Here is a 19,752-nt window from a genome sequence, read left to right on the forward strand (position 1 = left end):
AGCTGTTAATCCAAACCTCCTAACTTATCCCTCCTTCCTCTCTTCACCTTTGATAACCATGAGTTTGTTTTCAATGTCTGTGAGTCTGTTTCTGTTTTAGAAGTTCATTTGTATCTTTTTTTAAAAACCTTTTTTTCTTTTCTTTTTTGCCGCATGCAGCATATGGAGATCCCAGGCCAGGTATCAGATTTGAGCCAAAATTGCCACCCCCACTGTAGTGGCACCAATGCTAGATCTTTTAACCCAGTGAGCTGGGCAAGGATTGAACCTGTGTCTTGGTGCTGCAGAGATACCACTGATCCCATTGCACCACAGTGGGAACTCCTGCATCTTTTTTTTTTTTTTTTTTTTAAGATTCCATCTGGAAAAGAGGAACACTCTAATTTGAAAAGATGTTCATAGCAGCACTATTTACAATAGCCAAGACATGGAAGCAACCTTTTTATGTATTTTATGTAGGTGTCCATTGAAATATGAATGGATAAATATGCGGTAGATTATATAATGGAATACTATTCAGCCATAAAAAGAAATAATGCCATCTGTAGGAACGTGGATGGACCTAGAGATTATCTTAGTAGTGAGGAAGACCAGACAAAGACAAGGATCATATAATATCACTTCTTTGTGGAATCTCACCAGTTTGATTATTGATATTCTGCTTTTTCCTCTATACCCTCTTTCTGGAAACCTGTTAGACATTGGTAAACCTACTCAGTCTATCCCCTATGTAATTTCATTATTGTTATTGAAATATAATTCATATGTTATAAAACACACCGTATTAAAGCCTACAATTCAGTGGAGTTTTTTAGCTCTATTTCTAAGTTTGTACAACCATCACCACTGCCTAATTCCAGAATACTTCCATCATTTCTGAAGACCCATGTACTCATTAGCAGTCACTCCTCATTCCTCACTCTCTGAGCCACTGGAAACTACTAATTTACTTTCTATCTCTATGGATTTGCCTATTCTGAACAATTCATATAAATAGAGTCATGTAATATGTGGCCTTTTTTTTTTGACCGACTTCTTAGCATAATGTTTTCAAGGTTCATCCATATTATAACATAAACAAGTACCTCATTACTTTTCATGGCTGAATAATATTTTATTATGTGGACAATACAGTCTTTTATTGATCCATTATCAGTTTATGGACACTTGAGTTGTTTATACTTTTGATTATTATGAATAATAACACTATGGACATTTGTGTATAAATCTTTGTGTAAGTATATGTTTTCAATTCTCTTGGGTATATACCTAGGGATAGAAATGTTGGGTCATATACTTACTTCATGTTGAACTTTTTGAGAAACTTCCAAACTGTTTCCACTGTGGCTGCACTAGTTTACATTTCCACTAGCAATTAATGAGTGCTCCAATTTCTCCACATCCTAGAGAACAGTTGTTATTTTTGTCCTTTTGATTATAGCCATCACAGTGGGTATGGAGATATATCATATTGTAGTTCTGACTTGCACTTCCCTAATGACTGTGATGTTGAGAATCTTTTTTCTGTACCTGAGATCATTTGCATTTCTTCTTTTGGAAATTTTTGTCTATTCAAGTCCTCTGCCCATTTTTAAATTAGGTTCTCTTTTATTCTCAAGTTAAAACATTTCTTCTTTTCTTTTCCTTCTTTTTTTTAGGGCTGCACTTGCGGCATATGGAAGTTCCCAGGATAGGAGTTGAATTGGAGCTGCAGCTGCCAGCCCAGGCACAGCCACAGTGTCAGATCCTTAACCCACTGAATGAGGCCAGGGATCAAACCCACATCCTCATGGATACTAGTTGGGTTCGTTAACAACTCAGCCATGATGGGAACTCCACATTTCTTTATTTTTTGCTCTGGATACTAGACCCTTCTGAGATATATGTTTTATAAATACTTCCTGCCATTCCATGAGTCATCTTTTTATTTTCTTGATGTCCTTTGAAGTACAAAAGTTTTTAATTTTCAGTTTTTTGTTTTGGTTGCTTATGCTTTCTGGTTATATCTCAGAAACCATTGTCTAGCACAAGATAATGAAAATTCATACCAATGTTTCCTTCTAAGAGTTTTATAGAATTAGATCTTTATTCCATTTTGAGTTAGTTTTAACCTAGGATGTGAAGTAAGTGTCTAATTTTATCATTGTTTATTTGGATATTCAGTTGACCCAGCATCATTTGTTAAAAAGACTATTCTTTTCCCCCACTGAAATGTCTTGGCACTTTCTTTGGAATCAATTGACCATAAATATATGGGGGTAGTGGCTGCTTTTCTCAGCCAATATTCACTCTCCAGGAGCCCTCCACAAGCCCCCTGACTCACACAGTGACCCTACCTCTGGTCACTGGGTGTGTTCCAGCCACATTTCCCTGCAGGAGCTGAGTTCAAGCCACCAACCCCTCTGTCCAGCCCAGAGCTTAAAAGTTAGCACTGTTAGCCTTTTCCCTGTTCTTTCTCTTTTCATTTGCTCTCTCTTTTGACATTAAATAACTTGTTGTATGGTATTTGTTTTGATTGATTAAAAACAGTATCTGTCTATTTTTTATGTCTGTATGAGGGTTATTGCCCTTTGTGTGCTTCTTTTAGCATCTTGACCAGAAATATATAAATTTATAAACACTCCATAGGTTCTGTGCTAGGTATCTCCTGTCAAAATTATGCTGTGAAACAACTACAAATCTTCAGTTGCATATAATAATAGCACTTATTGCTCATAGTCCAGGGTTGTGTTGGCTAGAAAGTTCTGCTGATTTTGGCTAGGCTTATTTGATGATCTGGAAGTTGGCTGGCTGTTGGTTAATTTAGGCTAGCCTCAGCTAGGATAACTGGGACTTTCAACCTCCAGTCAGCTAGCTCAAGCATTTTCTCATGGGGATGGTGGAAACTAAGAGAGAAGGCAGAAACAGTATTTCAATCCGCTGCTATTTCTGTTAAGATAACCTTGGCTAAAATAAGTTGCATGTCTGTGTCTGTGCTGCCCAGCTTGGGAGGTCACTGAACAGTAACATGGGAAAGGACAAGAATATGGATGGCTAGGTGAAGAATTGGGGCCATACTTTGCAATAAATCTACCACAGGAATTTAAAAAGTATGTATTTTGATGACTCCATAACATAAAAGAGGAAGAAAGAATGAAAGGGACAGGAGGAATTCTGGTGAGAAATAGAGAAAATTCCATGGGTACAATAATAACTTGTCAAAGCTACTTGATGGACACATTGAAGTTCATTGCACTGTTCTCTATATTTGTATGTATATTTGGAAATTTTCCATAATCAAAATTAAAAAATATATAGTCTAAATTTCTACGTATCGAGGTCTTTGTCTAGGTCTATTATATCAAAGCTCTTGTTCTCTTCAAATGTTATACATTCCTAGTTGCTTCCCAATTTGTTCTATCATTTTTTGATATAGTTGTACCAGTGTCTTTCACTATAATCATGGTCTCATCATGGGCAGAAATATTTCTGGAGCATGTTTGAGAAGCTTAGGGGTAAGTAATATACAACTTCTCTCATGCCCCTTGCCCCAGTCCTTTCATAAAAGCGTATATGTTGAACAGATTTGTCCTGAAATTTGTGGGTGTATGTTGGAATTGCATACTATTAGTCATTTTTGTTTGGAAACTTCTAAGACAAATAGCCTGTCCAAGTCCCTTGACTGGTCATTAGGGGTCTGTGGAAGGATTAGGAATGAGATACCCATGTCCATGTCTATGACTTTTAGATTATGGAAGAGGATCCTATTTATTGCTGTGCCCTTGGGTGTACTGATGTTGGGGCCAGCCACTGCACTATCTCAGTGGTAACTGGAGAAAGAATTGCATATGTTCCCAGAGGGATCATGTAGTTTATGGCTCCACAAGGGCCCTAAGGAAGGTGGCTGACTTTCTGTATATCCTTTGTGTCCAGGAGCAAAAAGGGACCTAACTCATGTGCTGGGTTTAAAAATGATTGAAAAAAATTCATTTATTTGTCATAATATATATGCCTTGAAAACTAATCATTTTTCCTTTGATGCAGTCCTGTGGCAAAGGTCGCAGGTGATAACATACCAAGTTATCAGAATATTTTGCAAATGTCATACTCATTGCCATTGTTGATGAAGAAGAAGCAAGAGCACAGGAGAGGTAGGTGACACTTACCTGTTGCTCTCTCTGAAACTGGCCCTTCTTCTTCATTGTTGCCACCTTTTGATATACCACTTACTTAACAGGCTGACCTCTGGCTCTTGAAGAGCCCTTTGTTTTCTCTCCTCATATCATGTTGGAATTTGAAAGAACAGTGGTTCTTTTGGTTCACTGCATTCCCCTGGGACCCTTCCAACTCCAGCTCATTAGAAACACCCCCGAGTCTGAGGAATAACTATGATGTCATATGTCATAGCAATGAAGTAGTGGTGGCAGGCCAAGGCAAAGAACAATTTTATTTTTGCTGCTTTGGGAAATTTCTCGTATTAACGAACATGTAACTCCCACCTTCCAAGTAAAAATGATTACATGTGGATTCCCAGGGTCAAGAGAACAAGTGAAAACTTGTTAGAGGGGGTCAACCAGAAAGAGTTGAGGAGACTTATGAGTACACGACCACCTTCTCTTAGTTCGGCTCCATCTTTCTGTCCCTTTCAGGTGTGTCTCATATTAAACCTCTTATTCTGGAAGGATGTGAGTGAGAAATGGCAAGGGGTTCTGAGAGGTTCTCCCATCTTCTTATTGGTTTAAAAAGACAAGTCTTCATATCTTTTATACCAACTCCAGCTGCTTTCTTTTAGAGATAGTCTTGGAGAGAAAATTTGTCAATTTGGAATAGATAATATTTCTGTAAGTTTGTGTCAAATAAAAAATTTCCGGAGTCCCCGTCGTGGCTCAATGGTTAATGAATCTGACTAGGAACCATAAGTTTTCGGGTTTGATCCCTGGCCTTGCTCAGTGGGTTAAGGATCTGGCGTTGCTGTGAGCTGTGGTGTAGCTCGCAGACGTGGCTCAGATCCTGCGTTGCTGTAGCTCTGGTGTAGGCTGGGGGCTAGAGCTCCAATTAGACCCCTAGCCTGGGAACCTCCATATGCCATGGGAGCAGCCCTAGAAAAGGCAAAAAAAAAAAAAAAAATTCCATTATTTCTCTATATTCCAATTTTTGAGGCAAGCAACTAAAGCAGGTTTTTTTTTTTCTCTCTCAAGTTTTCTTTATTCTCAAATGTACTTCTCAGTGAATAACTTGAAAATCAATGAGTGCCATTATCTACAAATTACCAATTTTAGATGCAGTGCTTTTTATATATTTTAACTCACTCTCCCAAACAGTGCTCTTGGTCAGTCCTTTTCAAACTGTAATGAAGACACATGTTTTTCAGCTCTGTTCTGAATCAGGAGACCCAGTATTCCCTGATAACAATCTAAAAGCTACAGTCTGGTGACACAGAGAAGTCCCAAAATCCAGTAGGGAGAATAGCAACAGAAGCCTTTTATCTCCTTTTAAATGCTTTTCTCAGTTTAGGGTGTGTAAGATGATTTGTCAAATGTTGCTGGATGATTTTTTGTTTTTGTTTTTCCAAGAAAACATCCATAATTTTCATAGTTTTCTTACCAGGGTTTCTAACCCACAAAATGTTTAGAACTCTTGCAAGAGTATAATGTTATGTACTATTACATGTGCATAACATTTAAAAATAGTGTGCTAAATATTATTCTTTTAATTTAATTATGGGAATTTCTTCATGTTTATAAATATTCTCAGAAAATATTCTCCTGTCAGTGTTGCTTTTTTTCACTATTTCAAGTAGTGCTATAGTGAACATGTTTGTACAGAGTTGTTTTTTTAGAGAATTAAAGATATCCATGTTTGAATATCACTGAAAACCATAGCCATATTGAAAATGGTAGATATAGAAATGGTATATTCTACATATGACTTAAACCTATTATGAAATTTTTTTGCAAATGAAAAATAAGTGGTTTTTGAGTGACAATGCATAAAATGTTGTAAAACCTATTAAATAAAAATGTTAGTTCTCTGAAAAAAAATACTATACATAGGGGATAAATGAAAAGAAGACATAAATGTTTACCTAGTACCCGAGTACATTATGGAAATTATATTTCCATTCTCAATCACCCGGTTTCTGAATTTCAGAACTTTGATTCTCTTTTTTCCTTATACTCATATTCAATCAACTGTTAGTTCCTTCAGGGAAGCACTGTATTTGTCAGATTTTTTTTTTGTCTTTTTAGGGCCACACCTGCAGCATATAGAGGTTCCCAGACTAGGGGTCTAATTGGAGCTGTAGCTGCTTGTCTACGCAAGAGCCACAGCAACACAGGATCCGAGCCATGTCTGCAACCTACACCACAGCTCACAGCAATGCTGGATCCTTAACCCACTCAGTGAGGCCAGGGATGGAATCTGCAACCTCATGGTTCCTAGTTGGATTTGTTTCCACTGTGCCACGATAGGAACTCCTATATTTGTCAGATTTTGTTGCAGTAATGCCACATAACAAACAGCCCCAGATTCTCAGGGGCTTACACTGACAGACATGTATTTCTTGCTCATAGATCTAGGGTGGGTCTGAGATATGAACAACTAAACAAAAAAAAAAAAAAAACAAAATTGGTCTTCCATTCAAAAGTTGATAGTGCCAAAAAAGACATGCAAAATCATGCCACACAATAAACAAAATCAGACTAAGCTCTCCTGTTGCACAATCCTAGCTATATTTCTCTCTCTGGAGTTTCCCATCAGTTCTCAAAAACTATCTTCTTTATCCTCTTTTCTGTCAAATGCGATACTTAAACCCTGGCACAAAAATCACACCTAAAATAAGACTCAACATCTTTACCACCATTCACCTCTAACACCTGTGTCTCCCAATCATTTTTTCCTCTTGACCATATTAATACAGATACCTCACAACCAAAATTTCAGAGTTGTCTTCAGCGCCCTCATGCTTTTTATTCCTCCAACTTGACAGTACATAGAATCATCTTCACCATCTTTCACATGATTCCCTCCCCTGACCCTTTTTAAAAATAACCAAAATTGTTTTCCTCCCACTACTCAGTTCAGTTCAGTTCAGGTCACTTTTACTTCTTTCCTCATTTACCTGTCATTGTAGTCTCTTTCCTAGGCTAATGAAATTGTTTCCTAACTGATCATTGTGTTTCCAGTTTCCTCTAATGTTTAGATGATTATACTCATGGTACAAGAGTTCCCACAGGAATCAAATTCCTTGGTTTTAAGTTTCTTAAAACTCTGGCTCCACCTGAAGTTCAGAACCATTTAATAATCAATTGGACACCAAACTAAAAATGATCTTTGTCTTACACTGGGTCACAATCTAAATGAGAATTTAAACATATGAAAAAAGTAAGTCTGAGAAGGTAGTGCATGCTTCTCATGTTCTGGTGAGTAAACAGCATAGAACTTGGATGAATGTATTTTTTCTTTGTACTTTTTTTTTTTTTTTTAATGGCTGCACCCTTGGCCTCACTCTGTGGGTTAAGGAGCTAGCATTGACACAAGGTGCATGGTAGGTCGTAGAAGCAGCTTTGATCTGGTGTGGCTGTGGCTGTGGCATAGGCCTATAGCTGCAACTCTAATTAGACCTCTAGCCTGGGAACTACCATATGCTGTAGGTGCAGCTGTCAGAAAAAAATGTACATATATAGATATAGATATTTTTTTGCCAAAGCAAGTCACAAAGCCAGTAAATATTCAAAGGATGGCAAAACAGCCTCTCCCTCTGTTTTTCTCTCCCAGCTCTACTGAGGTATAGTTGACAAATTAAATTGTAAATATTTAAAGTGTATAATGTGATGATTTGATATACATATACATTGTGAAATAATACCACCATCAGGTTAATTAACACATTCTTAGCTCATACGGTTACGTGTGGAGTGTGTGTGTGTGTGTGTGTGTGTGTGTGTGTTGAGAAAACTTAAGGTTTACTCTTTTTGTAAACTGAAGGCATGTGATACAGTATTAGTAATTATAGTCACTATGCTGTACATTAGATCCCCAGAACTTACTCATTTTATAAGTGAAAGCTGTACTCTTTGACCAGTAACTCCCCATTTGCCACACCACCTGGCCTCTGGTAGCCATGGCTCTGTTCTCTGTTTCTATGATTTACCATTTAAAAAAAATTCTGCATATATGTGATATTATATATTATTTTTCTACCTCTGTCTAGCTTATTTTACTTAGCATAAAGTTCTCTAGTTTCATCCATGTTGTTGAAAATGCAGGGTCTATTTCTTTCTCATGGTGGAATAATATTCCAATATATAATAATATTCCATTATATAATATTCTATTATATATGTGTATATATATATACAATACATATATATACACATATATAATATTGTCTGTATTCATCCTAAGAAACACTTAGATTGTTTCCGTATCTTGCCAATTGTGAATAATGCTTCAATGAGGATGGAAATGTGGTTCATTTTTTTCAGTTATTTACTCAGAAATAGGATTGCTGGATCACATGGTAGTTGTATTTTCTTTTCTTTTTTTTTTTAAATGGCCATACCTACAGTATATGGAAGTCCCTGGGCCAGGGACTGAATCTGAGCTATAGGTGTGGCAATGCCAGACCCTTTAACCCATTGTGCCCTCTCCTCTGCAGCGACTTGCTGCAGTCAGATTCTTAACTCACTGCACCACAGCAGGAATTTCAGTAGTTGTATTTTTAGTTTGTTAAGAAACTTCCATGTTGTTTTTCCATAGTGTCTGTGCCAGTTTACATCCCCTACAACCTTGTAGAAGGGTTCTCTTTTCTCAACATCGATAGCCATTTCTTGCTATTTAATTTTTTTGGCCACACCCATGGGATGCAGAAGTTCCTGGGCAGGAACTGAACTTGGACAGTGACCCAAGCCACAGCAGTGACAATGCCAGATCCTTAAACCCTCTAGGCCATCTGGGAACACTAAGAAATAATTTCTTGTTATTTTTTGTCTTTTTTATGAAAGCCATCCTAGTAGGTATGAGATGATATCTTATTGGGTATGGTTTTGACTTGCAGGTCCCTAATGATTAGTGATGTAGATAGAGAATCTTTCCATGTACCTGTTGGCCATTGGTATGTCTTTTGAAAGATGTCTATTCAAGTCCTTTGCCTGTTTTTTTTTTTTTTTTTTTTTGTTTTTTTATAATTTCCCCAATACATTATTTTTTTTCTACTGTATAGCATGGTTACCCAGTTACACATATATGTATATATTCTTTTTTCTCACTTTATCACTCTCCATCACAAGTGACTAGACATAGTTTCCAGTGCTACACAGTAGGAGCTCATTGCTAATCCATTCCAAAGGCAATAGGCTGCATCTGTTAAGCTCCCAATCCTTCCCACTCCCTCCCCCTCTGCCTTGGCAACCACAAGTCTATCCTCCAAGTCCATGATTTTCTTTTCTGTGGAAATGTTCATTTGTGCCATATATTAGGTTCCAGATATCAGTGATATCATATGGTATTTGTCTTTTTCCTTTCTGACTTACTTTACTCTTTGCCAATTTTTTAATCAAAAAAAATTTTGCTATTGTGTTGTGTGAGTTTATTATACATGGTGCATATTATCCCCTTGTCAGATATTTAATCTCATTCTAAATTTAGCTTTTCATTTTGTGGCTTGTTTCCTCTGCTGTGCAGAGCTTTTTAATTTGATGTAGTCCTACTTGCTTAATTTTTTGCTAGCTTTTCCTCCTTGGTGGAGGAGCTGCAAATTACGTTTTTAAAAGGTGTGAATATAAGGAAGAGTGAGGGTTGTGTTCAAACACAACATGCATGTTTAGGACGATTCATTTGTTATAAGCCATTAAGTGCCAAATATTCTATGAAATTAATTAGGATCAAGAGGGATCCATGGCATGCTCACCACTGAGAAGATTAATATAATAATAGGTCATGTTTGAGGTATCGTAAAAGAAGAATCCCAGAATTTTCTGGGAAGGTGGCATGATTAGGGCAATTATGTTGTAATGAAGGGTGAGGATAGAAGTTGTGCTGCTGGACAACCAGTAGATAATGATGGCATTAGTCAAGATGAGAAACAGGAGCAAAAGAAGCTTGGCTGGGATGGATGGTAGGTAAATGAGTTGAGATGCTCACGTGTTATCTATGTGGCTGTGTCCAGAAAGAAATTTTCGATTTGGATCTGGAGCTCAGGGGAGGAATCAAGAATCAAGATGTAAATTTGGTCCTCCTTTGTATTTTGGTAAGAACTAGCATGCTTAGGAGTCAAACATGGTGCCAAAAGAGCATGTTTCTTGTACCCCCAGCCACGCTGTACTTTGTGCACAGTAGATGCCAAAGGAAGCCACAGGAAGTACAGTCTGCTCACCTTCTTCAACACAAAGTGTTAGGCCATTCCATTTCTTCATGAGCTGATTGTAATGTTCGAACTTATAATGAAGGTCAGCTAGGCACCAGCCTAATAAATTGAAATATTTTTGCGTATCAACTCTGTGGACTTCTGGGCTAGGCTCTTTCCCTCAGGAATCCTGACAGTAGCCCTCTGAATGGAGTATTCTTGTCTCACCTCATGTTGAAGAGCAGGATGTTTATAGGTTGTCAGTGCTTCTGAACGTTTTCCAGGTCATAGCACACAGGGAATGTGGTACTAGTGGTCCTGACGTAAGGAAATGAGGAGATTTACATTAACTATTATAAATTCAGGGATTTTTCATAACCTTGAATCTCTAGGTGACAGATTTGTCTCTTCTCTAAGTAACAGTTATAAAATACATCACTTAGATTCTGGCTTACAGATATACCAGTGTGGTAGCCAAGGGTGATAATGGAGGTGGTGATTGTAGAGGTGATGACAACAGTGGGGGAGGGGATGGATACAATGGATAGAGTTGTGATGCTGGTGGATGGTTGAGTTAGTGGGTAATGATGATGACAGAAGTGGAAACAATGGTGGAGGTGGTTATGGAAGTAGAGAGAGAGGTGGGGTGATGGAGAAGCTGGTGGGGGAAGTAGTAGTGGGGGTGGTGGTATTGGTAGTAGAGGTGGAGGTGTTGCTGGAGTTGATGGAGGTTGTAATGGAGAGAATGGAAAGGTATTGATAGAGGTGGAGGAAGCAGAGATAGAGATGGAGGTGGTAGAGGAGGTAGAGCTGGTTTTGGAGAAAATGGTGAAGGTGGAGGAGGTGGCAATAGTGGTGGAGTTTGTGGAAGCAGAGATAGTGGTGGTGAAAGTGAAGGGAAACATAGAAATGGTGGAGGTGATAGGAGGTGGTGGTAGTGGTGGGTGGTTGAGGTAGTAGAACTGGTGGGTGATGGTGGTAGAGATAGAGATGGTGATGATAAAGGATATCAGGGAAGATGCAGGTGGTGACGATGGAGATGGTGGTGGTGAGATGATGGTGGAAGTGGTGGTGGTGGAGATAGTCATGGAGGTGATGATGGAAGTGGAAAGGGGATGGTAGTAGTAGAGGAGTCATTGGAGCTGCTGGTTGTAATAGTACAGGTAGAAGTGAGTGTGGGGTGGAGGTAGTGACAATGAAGATGGAGGTGGTGGCAGACAAGGAAGTGACCCTGACAGTGATCCACTGGTTCTGGAGGAGATATTGGTGGGACTAGAGGAGGGAGAGGTGGCAAAGCTGCATGGCAGTGTCTACAAGTAGTCAGTTAGCTGGAACATGTGACTAATCTTCTACCCTAAGAAACTGAGAATGAAAGATGGAGCATGAGCATCCTCAGGACAGCTTTGGTTTAACCAAGAGAGAGTCAGTTGACACTGGGTGAACAAAGGGTACCTCTTCCTCAGTTAATCTTGCAAACTGACGTCATCTGAGATTCAAGTCTAATTTCCTTTTATTTTCATGACCTGCTGCCACCCTTCCATTTAATTTCCTTTCCTTTGAATCCACCATTCGTTGGATAGTTTTGTATGCATTTGGGAACTCATGCTTGTAAGTTATGGTAATCAAATCCCTCTTGTAACCACTTGTCTGCTTACCTATCTCCTTATGCATGAATTCCTGTGGTAAGATGATTGATTAGCTCAGCTAATGTGGTCCTTCTTTGGACCTTCCATCATATCTGTGATGTGCCAGCTTGACCCTGGGTGGATGTGGACCATCCAGTGTGTCCTGTCATCGTACCTAAACCCACAGAAAACCCAGCCTTACAGTGTTCAGTCCTGGCTTCTCAACCCTCATATTTAGTTGTTCTCTTTTGCTCTTGAAACCGATGCTTCTTGGGCTGCCTGAGGCACTGATTTCTAGGTCAGTGATAAATTCCACCCAGTTAGGCCTCATAGATCATTTCCTCCACCACTTTCCAAACAGCATTTCTTGGACTCTGCCAGCCAGCCATGGGCTCCGTCGCTGGCATCAGAAAAGCCCACTCCTTTCTGGCAATCTACTTCCTTTGCCAGTTCAGAAGGCCATGGCCCCACAGCCCAGCGCCACAATCTTGCATGAATCCTGGGGACCTGCCAGGCTTCCCAGCAATTCATAGGAGCAGTGTTTGTGCTTGCCTTTCACTTTGGCAGGTCTGAGAATTTCCGACATTGTTGATCCACTGCACACAACCACAAAACAGACCGAGACCCATGTGTCTCTTCAGGGTGGGAGGTGATTCTGAAGATCATTTCTGGTACCAAACTGTAGGATGTGTGTCCTGCCAGGATCTAGGACCTTTGGAGAAGAGCCTGCTCCGTCCCAATTAAAAGTGTTTTATTGTTCAGATACAGGCTACTTGCTGAATCTCTTCTTTCATCAGCCCCACTTTGTTAAGCATTATTGCACTAACTAATCTTCTTTCTCTGACAGCTTCTGGCCCACAGAATTGCAAGTTCAAACTATGGAAACGAAATGCATTTTATTTATTATACTCCTAAGATGTTTTCAATAAGGCAGACAGAGTCTACTTTGCCAAGTGGGTGTTGTGACTTTCCAGAGGTTTGGCTACTTAGCAGCCTGCCAATGAAAACACATGCTGTCCTCCAGCCCTTTGGTGGGTGTCCTTTAGCTCAGATGGAGCTTCTTCCATTATCATGTTTGGCCTCCAAAGGAGACAGAAATGCTTTGGACAGAGGCAAGCAGCTCCATATATTAACCATCTAAGACGATTTGTCTGTTCCACATTTTGACTCTTTCTGTTCTTCCCTTGAGAATAATCATGACAACTAATATTTATTGAGCATTTACTATGTGCCAGGCACTGGGCTAAATGCTTTACCAAGGTTATCACGTCTCACCCTCAAACACTAGCATGAGGTAGGTACTGGTCTTCTTATTCCCATTTTATAGTTGAGGAACTAAGGCCCAGAGAAGTTTAATGATTTCCCCCAAGTCACACAGTTGGTAAGTGATGGGTTTGGGGTTTGCATCTACTTAACAACTCCGTCGGAGTGCCTCTTGGGGTTGTGGCTAAAGACAAGAAAATAGGCAAAACCAACACTAACTATCGGTGAAGATTTTGTTATGTAAGTGGAAGCACAGCTCTTGGCCTTTCCGCTGAGGAAAGACATTTTTTGAGAAATGGAAAAGGCGATGCTCTCTGCCTGCAACTTTAAGAAGATTTGTGAAAGCCCCTTTTTGGCTACAGCATCTGCCACTGCCACAGCTCCAGGCCTGTAGCAGCTCAGGTGACACTCCTTTCTGTTTAGAAGTGATGCTTCTTTGGTTTCCCAATTCTCTTATGATTGTTCTCCCCTGAAAGATTTACAGTCTTGTTTTTTTGAAGCTTCTTCCCTTCTGCCTTACATGCCTTGTATGTTCAGCCTTGTCCACTTTGGAGCCAGGGGTTGGGGGTGGGGGGAATGCCTCCAGAAAAATCCATTTCTTGAATCATTTTAAAGATGCTTCTCGGTGAAATAAGATAATTGCTAAAAACTTCAGATTGGGGTGGCTGCACGTGAGTTGATTTATTTGCAAGTCCAAACAGGTGTCTTCACCTTAGGCCTTCAAGGGCAGAAAGTTGCCTGTTGTGGTTTCAACTAGGTGAAAGGGAAGTGAAAGGAAAGTTGGTGTGGAACAGACAGCCGTTCCTGCATCTGACTTCTTGTGGGATGGATTTGAAATAGAAAATTTCCGCCACTGTCCAGGAAACGTATGTGAAATTGATTAGCATTTCTGGCACCACCTGTGACAAACTGGGCAACTGGATTCAGTTCGGAGACGCTTTAGATCTTGCAACAGGATACCTGGGAAGCATCTCAGAGAACACCGATGCTTTTCAGAGACATTATCAGGTGGCCTGTGATGCCGAAATCACCATTGATATTCACAGCAGAGAGAGTGAGGCATTGTCACTAGTCCAGATCGCCTTACAGAAGGGTATTGTTCCTTCTTCCTAGGTGTCCCCAAGACACTCTTGCACAGGAGAACTTTACCATTTGAGTCGCAGAGAGGAACTTTGAAGTTGGGTGACTTCAATAAGCTTGCGTGAACCAGGAAAAGGTGGAACTATTCTCAAGATAAAACATCAAAAGTTTGCGAAAAATCAAGACACAAAGAAGCCAAGTGAGAACTAGGTCGTAGAATCTTGGAAAAATATAGTGTGTGTCTCTCCACATGGTGGCCAGAGAATATGTGGTTTGAGACAGTCTCTGTCCTTTTTTTTTTTTTTTTCCCCAAAAAAAGTAAAGAATGATTTTAAAAGAGAGAGAGAGAGAAAGATGATCCCACTGTGGTACAGTGGGTTAATAATCAGGCTTGTCTCTCTGGAGGCTTGGGTTCGATCCCCAGCCCAGATGCAGTGAGTTAAGGATCTGCTCTTGCTGTAGCTGTGGTATAGGTTGCAGCTCTGGCTCTATTTGACTCCTGGACCAGGAACTTCCATATGCCCTGAGTGCCCCCAAAAAAAGATAGGAAAAAAAAAAAAAAAGAAAGAGAGGAAGGAAGGGAGGGAGGAAGGAAAGAAGGAAGGAAGGATGGGAGAAAAAAAAGGAAAAGAAAGGAAATCTTAAACAGCAGCAGATTTGGGGCCACCTGAACCAGATGTTCGTGGGATTTGACTCTGGCAGGAAGCCATCATGGGGAGGTAATAATTTGCTATAAATGTGGCTGCCTTTAGATAGCTTCAATCTTTAGAATGCTTGCTTTCTTTACTTTCTCCCCCTTGAGAGCCAAGAGGAAGGAGGTGGCCCCATGCTGTTCCAAGATCTTTGGACTTTCATGGTCAGCGCTCCCATTAGGGAAATGTACGTCTCTGATTGACAAGGACGTCAGAGAGGGTTTGCTCCACCTTCCCCACTGTGCAGGGACACAGGTGCTTTGAATGAGAATTATGGAACAATTCAAATTGAAAACCTAATCTCCTGGCATTCCCAAATCTGAGCACCTGGGTAAGGAAGGTAATTTTGAGTAAGGTGTTTTTTCCCTAATGCTCCAATGGCATCTCTTAAATGACACCTTTGCTTATCACCAGCCTGAGGCTGATGCTATAAGGAAATAAATGCTAGCTTTCTGCTGTATGATTTTCCATGGTGTCTAATATCGACCACTGCCTTTCCCAGGACCTTGTCTATGGTACGTGCTCAACAGGTATTGCTTGGTTTGATGTGAATTAAAGGACACAGGATACTTGGTCTCATAGATTTCTGGTCGTACTTTAGGGGAGTTTTGTGATGTTTTTGCTGCCGGTAAATTCAGTGAGTCCAGTAGATTGTGAGATAATGTACAGGAAAAGTACATGTGACTAGAGAGAAAAAAAATATCCCTTGAAAATTTCTTTTTAGCTTTCGGAGTTGGAAGAGGATAACAATGGGCAAGAGGCTTTAGGACACTTAGATAAGGGACTCAGTTTAAAAAAAAAAAAAAACCTGAAGTTCCTGTGTATGTGATTTTGCTAAAAGCAATTCAGGTGAGAAAATAGTGTGTCTCTGTATTGGGGGAAAAGCATCTGAGTCTGTGATTCTTCTTACCAGGGGTGAGACTTTGCATTTTGATTGTAAAAGTTAGTGAATAAAACTGTGGCCTCTGCCTAGACCCCTGCTCTACCATGTCAGAGAGTGAAATTGAAATATACTTGGTAAAAATCAAACTTGTTATCAGTTAGTGTTCTGACAGGCAGTAATGAAGGGGGGAGGTGATTAGATTTGATGTTCAAAAGGGAAAGGGAACCTAATGAAGGCCTTTAGGATTATTTTTTCCTTCCCTCCAGAGATTAGTGTCACTGGTACTTATTCTTTACGCATGGGAGATTGAGCAAATGACAGCAGTGCATGGAGGGTACAGTCATAAAAGTGAGCTTGGAGTCTCCCCATGGAGGCCAAAGAGATGTGTGGGGAGTATTTGGCAAAAAGAAAGTGCTTTTGGGTTTACTTTTTTTTTGTTTGTTTATTCCCAGAGAGTTTCATTCTGATGCATCACCCATGAATTTAGATGTTTATTTCCAGTGATTTGATAATAGTTTTGCAGTTTAAATAGAATCTTCAACTGATAAACTGGAGTTGAGCACATTTTCAATCCTCTGAAATTCCAAAAAAGATGTTTGAGTTGACTGGTCGTAAATGCTGCCAACTACTCCAATAAGAAGCTAAACGGAGCTCCCAGTTGTAAGGACCAAAACCTTATCCTTCAGCAAGTCCATTGTTAGCATATTTTCTTTAAATCCATGATTTCTCAAGTTTTATTAAGCTGTCTTTAGCAGTGTTATTTTCAACTAATTGATTCAATTTGCTTTAAGGAGAAATAGGTATGTCTTCCTTAGAATTATGATGATTATTCAACCTGTATTCCCTTGGCAGTTCCAAATTTAACTATTGTGTTATGGTTTTCCCACCAACCATAAAAATGTCCCAGATAGTCTAATATTTTTTCATTCACGCTGTCTCACACATGTGGGAGAGTCTGAGTCCCACATCTGGAAGCAGCAGGCAATAATTTCCCAGACCACACATCTCACTGGGATTAGGGAGGTTCAAAGGTATGAGTACCATTCTTAGACTAATTGACAGGGGAGGTGGGAAGGAGTTGAGTGTGTAGTGAAGAATCAAGCAAAGGGTGAGCTGAGCTTGAAATTTCTAAGAGCCGCAGAGCTGAAGGGCTCACAGTGGTCATGTATTCCTTACTATCTAAAGCTGGAGCTTGTGTACACACATGGCACCTGTTCCAATCCAAGATTCATCCCAGATGTCCCAGAACTGACCTGGACATCCCCATATATCCCAGATCTGATCACTGTTTTTAAAGACAGTCTAACTTAGCAAGTATTTACTGAGCATCTACTATATGCCAGCTACTATTCAAGGCATGTCTCCCTCTTGTCATGAAGTCTATATTCTGATTAGGCGAAACATTCCATTAGTCAATAAACAAATTAGTGTCCTACATCATACGGTGATGAGTGTAATGAAGAAATCTCAGTCATGATAAAGGACTAAGATGACACAAAGAGCTATTCTGATTATTTACTTATTTATTTATTTGGCCATGCCCATGACACACAGAAGTTCCCAGGCCAGGGACTGAACCCCTGCCACAGCAGTGACAACAATGGATCCTTAACCACTAGGCCACCATGGAACTCTAAAGCTCGTTTAGACAGGATGGTTAGGAAAGACTTTTCCCCCTGAGGTGACATTTGAGCTGAGACATGGCATAGGGAAGGAGCTATCCATGTGGGTCCGTAAGAAAAGAGGGAAAGGGAAGAACAAAGGGATAAGGTGGGGATGTCGACACATTCTAGGAAGGGCAAAGGTGCTACTCTGTCTGGACCAGGATAAGCAAGGAGAAGAGGAGTAGAATTTAAGATCAGTGAGAATATGGGACCAAGCTCTTGTAGGTACTTGTAGGATGCCGTGGTAAATGTCTTGGGAAGCCATTGGAGTAACTGGATAATTAGAGCCTCCATTTACCAAGGAGCAGCCTCCAGCAGAAGGGATCCCAAGCTTGCTTCTAGACTGGGTAGGCTTAACCCGTGACCCTTCCAACTGAAGTACTGCTATTTATTATGTAAGATTGGAGCTCAGAGAAGTTTGAGCTAGAAATGGGTGTTTGTGAGTCACCAAGATGAAAACCAAAAGATTGGATGCAATCAAGTAAATAATGAAATAATTGAAGGAGACAAATATCTGCCAGTTCTTGATAAGAGCTCTGGACTAATAACCTATGTGTGGATTGACAGAACTTTATATCATGGGCTGTATTTTTTCATTTTTTGTCTTCTTAGTGCCACACCTGTGGCATATGGAAATTCTGAGGCTAAGGTTGAATCAGAGCTACAGCTGCTGGCCTACACCACAGCCACAGCAATGCCAGATCTGAGCTGCATCTGTGACCTACACCATAGCTCACAGCAATGGCAATGTTGGATCTTTAACCCACTGAGGGAGGCCAGGGATCGAACCCACATCCTCATGGATACTAGCTGGGTTCATTACCACTGAGCCACAGCAGGAACTCCTGTCATGGGCTTTACAAAGTCAGGTGGATCACCATCCTAATTCCATGTGTAAGATCCAGCTCCCCTCATCCCCTTACTATGTCCTTTCTGAGGAAGGAAGAATAGAAATGGTGATTTTTCATACCCCCAGATACTGATCAGGATGGGGGCAGGGCAACTGTGTTTTAAAAGGCATATGCCCATTGTCCAGTCTCTGTTTCACTGCCTCTCTTCCAAATGCTTGATTTTGAAAGGTAGTCTTCCTCCTTGATTCCACTTCTTGGTTGTTCTTCTCCCATGTGGTAGCCTGGCCTTTGCTAAGGAATTGCCTTAACCTTCAGCAAGGCGAGGCCAGGTCAGTCTGGTGATATTTGCTTTTCTAGCTGTCCATTCTGGGAAGTGGAAGTGTTGCCATGGACAATTGGCTACCTGGCCCAGTGCTCCCTTTGCAAAATCAGTATTTCTGGATGTCAGGAAATAGAACAGAAACACTCATCTAGGCCAAAAATCTAGGTCCTTGAATCCATTTTTCACCAGAAAGCCCTGCCTTGGGCAGCCTTAGCTACATGCTCATAGTACTTTTTCCCATTTTAGCAATTGTTCAGTGTGTATTGCTCCCTGGGGGAACCACAGAGGGGAGGAGGGATGAGGGATAGTGTTCAGGTACCTAAATCTGAACAGGACACTTTTTTAAAGACACTGCTATCAAAGCATGGTTTCCTAAATATGATGAAACACCTTGAGGTAACGTGCACTTTGAGAGTACCCTTGACTCTTCCTCCCTGACCAGGCTGTTCTGTCAGGGCAGGGATTCTATTTTGTTCTCAGATGTATTCCCAATGACTAACATGATCCTTGACATACAGGAAGCACTCACTAAAGTTTTTTGAAGTAGGAAAGGAAACAGTGCCTCTGGCTTTATCTGTTTTCTCTGGAACTGGGCAGTGTCATGTTCTCACAATGACCCATTCCTTCCCCCCTTTTTCCCCATCGCAGAAGAAGTCACCTCTGTGCTACTGATTTTATTTGCAACCCTCTGGAGGTAACCCAGGGCTCTGAAAGTTACTTGTTGCTTTGGCCTGGATGTTGGAACAGTCCCTGCAGCTTTCCATCTCTTCTTGAAATGCTGGAGCAGACTGTGAGCCAATGTGAAACTGTGGTGCTTTGCTTCACTGCCTCAACAGTGTGCACCTCCTGGGTGGGGTCAGCTCACCATCCCAGGAGGAACCACCTGTAGGTTGCCCACGTGATCATGCACTTCTTTGGCCAGGAGAATTAGAAGTCCATCTTCTCTCTGCTCACTCAGATTTTTCTTCTCCTCTGTGACCCCATTCTGGTGAATTCCCTCATGACTTTCTCGGAATACGGATGGGGCTTGGAATCTGTGTCACTCACT

General features: G+C 40.5%; 1 long non-coding RNA gene across 4 annotated transcripts in view; it reads left to right on the forward strand.

Moving 5' to 3' along the window:
• Positions 1-19,752, forward strand: part of LOC106506610 (uncharacterized) — a 421,075-nt gene that overhangs the window by 228,914 nt on the left and 172,409 nt on the right. The window contains exons 4-5 of one of the 4 annotated variants that reach the window (XR_014831926.1): positions 3,416-3,494; positions 4,024-4,130. The exons of 2 other annotated variants lie outside the window; for them this stretch is intronic. This is a non-coding gene — a long non-coding RNA (uncharacterized LOC106506610). Of the gene's footprint in view, positions 1-3,415; positions 3,495-4,023; positions 4,131-14,325; positions 14,503-19,752 lie in introns of all 4 variants that reach the window. One more of the 4 variants, XR_014831928.1, reaches the window with a different exon arrangement.

This window comes from Sus scrofa, chromosome 17 (assembly GCF_054392235.1).
Source record: "Sus scrofa isolate SSC_HxYL_T2T_F1_AM1 chromosome 17, Sscrofa_HxYL_maternal_Yorkshire_Landrace_v2.0, whole genome shotgun sequence".
Taxonomy (NCBI): domain Eukaryota; kingdom Metazoa; phylum Chordata; class Mammalia; order Artiodactyla; family Suidae; genus Sus; species Sus scrofa.